A 3,550-nucleotide genomic window follows, 5' to 3' on the forward strand; every position below is an offset into this window, starting at 1 on the left:
CGTTCCCGAGAGCAGAGCGGCCAATGTGACGATCTGGCTTTAAGTCGATTCGATAACAAATGACGAAAACGGACGAATTTCACAGGTTTTTACTACATATGAACACTTTTCACATTCTCCCGTGCAACTCGGCTGCTAGTCCTCCTTTCATGCAGAATCTTAAGGTCCTAGCTCATGTCCAAGGCACCAAAGTCAGCTAAAAAGTCAATAATCGATACCTAAAACTTGAATTGTACTACTTCTTACTGGCTATTACATCAACTTAGAAGCTTCATCTGTGTTCTACTATAGTGCTTTTAGTGTCGCCACATACCGCAGCACGCGACATAGCTTTGCAGACGATAAGTACAACCGTTTCAGAGAGAAGAGCGGCCAATGTGACGATCTGGCTTTAAGTCGATTCGATAAGAAATGACAAAAACGGATGGTTTTCTAAGGTTTTTACTACATATGAACACTTTTCACATTCTCCCGTGCAACTCGGCTGCTAGTCCTCCTTTCATGCAGAATCTTAAGGTACTAGCTCATGTAAAAGGCACCAAAGCCAGCTAAAAAGTCAATAATCGATACGTAAAACTTGAATTGTACTACTTCTTACTGGCTATTACATCAACTTAGAAGCTTCATCTGTGTTCTACTATGGTGCTTTTAGTGTCTCCGCATACCGCAGCACGCGACATAGCTTTGCAGACGATAAGTACAACCGTTTCAGAGAGAAGAGCGGCCAATGTGACGATCTGGCTTTAAGTCGATTCGATAACAAATGATGAAAACGGACGGATGTCTCAGGTTTTTAATACATATGAACACTTTTCACATTCTCCCGTGCAACTGGGTTGCTAGTCCTCCTTTTATGCAGAATCTTAAAGTCCTAGCTCATGTCCAAGGCACCAAAGCCAGCTAAAAAGTCAATAATCGATACCTAAATCTCTAATTGGTCTACTTCTTACTGGCTATTACATCAACTTAGAAGCTTCATCTGTGTTCTACTATGGTGCTTTTCTGTTTCCGCCTACGGCAACACGCGACATAGCTATGCAGACGATAAGTACAACCGTTTCTAAGAGCAGAGCGGCCAATGTGACGATCTGGCTTTAAGTCGATTCGATAACAAATGACGAAAACGGACGGATTACTCAGGTCTTTACTTCATATGAACACTTTTTACATTCTCCCCTGCAACTCGGCTGCTAGTCCTCCTTTCATGCAGAAACTTAAGGTCGTAGCTCATGTCCAAGGCACCAAAGCTAGCTAAAAAGTCAATAATCGATCCCTAAAACTTGAATTGTACTACTTCTTACTGGCTATTACATCAACATAGAAGCTTCATCTGTGTTCTACTATGCTGCTTGTAGTGTCTCAGCATACCGCAGCATGCGACATAGCTTTGCAGACGATAATTACAAGCGTTTCAGAGAGAAGAGCGGCCAATGTGACGATCTGGCTTTAAGTCGATTCGATAACAAATGACGAAAACGGACGAATTTCTCAGGTTTTTACTACATATGAACACTTTTCACATTCTCCCGTGCTACTCGGCTGCTAGTCCTCCTTTCATGCAGAATCTTAAGGTCCTAGCTCATATCCAAGGCACCAAAGCTAGCTAAAAAGTCAATAATCGATACCTAAAACTTGAATTGTACTACTTCTTACTGGCTATTACATCAACTTAGAAACTTCATCTGTGTTCTACTATGCTGCTTGTAGTGTCTCAGCATACCGCAGCATGCGACATAGCTTTGCAGACGGTAAGTACAAGCGTTTCAGAGAGAAGAGCGGCCAATGTGACGATCTGGCTTTAAGTCGATTCGATAACAAATGACGAAAACGGACGAATGTCATAGGTTTTTACTACATATGAACACTTTTCACATTCTCCCGAGTTACTCGGCTGCTAGTCCTCCTTTCATGCAGAATCTTAAGGTCCTAGCTCATGTCCAAGGCACCAATGCTAGCTAAAAAGTCAATAATCGATACCTAAAACTTGAATTGTACTACTTCTTACTGGCTATTACATCAACTTAGAAGCTCCATCTGTGTTCTACTATGGTGATTTTAGTGTCTCCGCATACAGCAGCACGCGACATAGCTTTGTAGACGATAAGTACAACCGTTTCAGAGAGAAGAGCGGCCAATGTGACGATCTGGCTTTAAGTCGATTCGATAACAAATGACAAAAACGGACGGATTTCTCAGGTTTTTACTACATATGAACACTTTTCACATTCTCCCGTGCAACTTGGCTGCTAGTCCTCCTTTCATGCAGAATCTTAAGGTCCTAGCTCATGTCCAAGGCACCAAAGCCAGCTAAAAGTCAATAATCGATACCTAAAACTTGAATTCTACTACTTCTTACTGGCTATTACATCAACTTAGAAGCTTCATCTGTGTTCTACTATGGTGTATTTAGTGTCTCCACATACCGCAGCACGCGACATAGCTTTGCAGACGATAAGTACAACCGATTCAGAAAGAAGAACGGCCAATGTGACGATCTGGCTTTAAGTCGATTCGATAACAAATGACGAAAACTGATGGATTTCTAAGGTTTTTACTACATATGAACACTTTTCACATTCTCCCGTGCAACTCGGCTGCCAGTCCTCCTTTCATGCAGAATCTTAAGGTCCTAGCTCATGTCCAAGGCACCAAAGCCAGCTAAAAAGTCAATAATCGATACCTAAAACTTGAATTGTACTACTTCTTCCTGGCTATTACATCATCTTAGAAGCTTTATCTGTGTTCTACTACGGTGCTTTTAGTTTCTCCGCATACCGCAGCACGCGACATAGTTTTAAAGACGATAAGTGCAACCGTTTCAGAGAAATGAGCGGCCAATGTGACGATCTGGCTTTAAGTCGATTCGATAACAAATGACGAAAACGGACGGATTTCTCAGGTATTTACTACATATGAACACTTTTCATATTCTCCCGTGTAACTCGGCTGATGGTCCTCCTTCATGCAAAATCTTTATTTCCTAGCTCGTGTCCAAGGCACCAAAGAAGGGTAAAAGTCATTAACCAATACCTAAAACTTTAATTGTACTACTTCTTACTGGCTATTACATCAACTTAGAAGCTTCATCTGTGTTCCACTATGGTGCTTTTATTGTGTCCGCATACCGCAGCACGCGACATAGCTTTGCAGACGATAAGTACAACTTTTTCAGAGAGAAGAGCGGCCAATGTGACGATCTGGCTTTAAGTCGATTCGATAACAAATGACGAAAACGGACGGATTTCTCAGGTTTTTACTACATATGAAGACTTTTCACATTCTCCCGTGCAACTCGGTTGCTAGTCCCCCTTTCATGCAGAATCTTAAGGTACTAGCTCATGTCCAAGGTACCAAAGCCAGCAAAAAAGTCAATAATCGATACCAAAAACATGAATTCTACTACTTCTTACTGGCTATTACATCAACTTAGAAGCTTCATCTGTGTTCTACTATGGTGCTTTTAGTGTCTCCGCATACCGCAGCACGCGACATAGCTTTGTAGACGATAAGTACAACCGTTTCAGAGAGAAGAGCGGCCAATGTGACGATC

Source organism: Schistocerca gregaria, unplaced genomic scaffold (assembly GCF_023897955.1).
Source record: "Schistocerca gregaria isolate iqSchGreg1 unplaced genomic scaffold, iqSchGreg1.2 ptg000199l, whole genome shotgun sequence".
Classification (NCBI taxonomy): domain Eukaryota; kingdom Metazoa; phylum Arthropoda; class Insecta; order Orthoptera; family Acrididae; genus Schistocerca; species Schistocerca gregaria.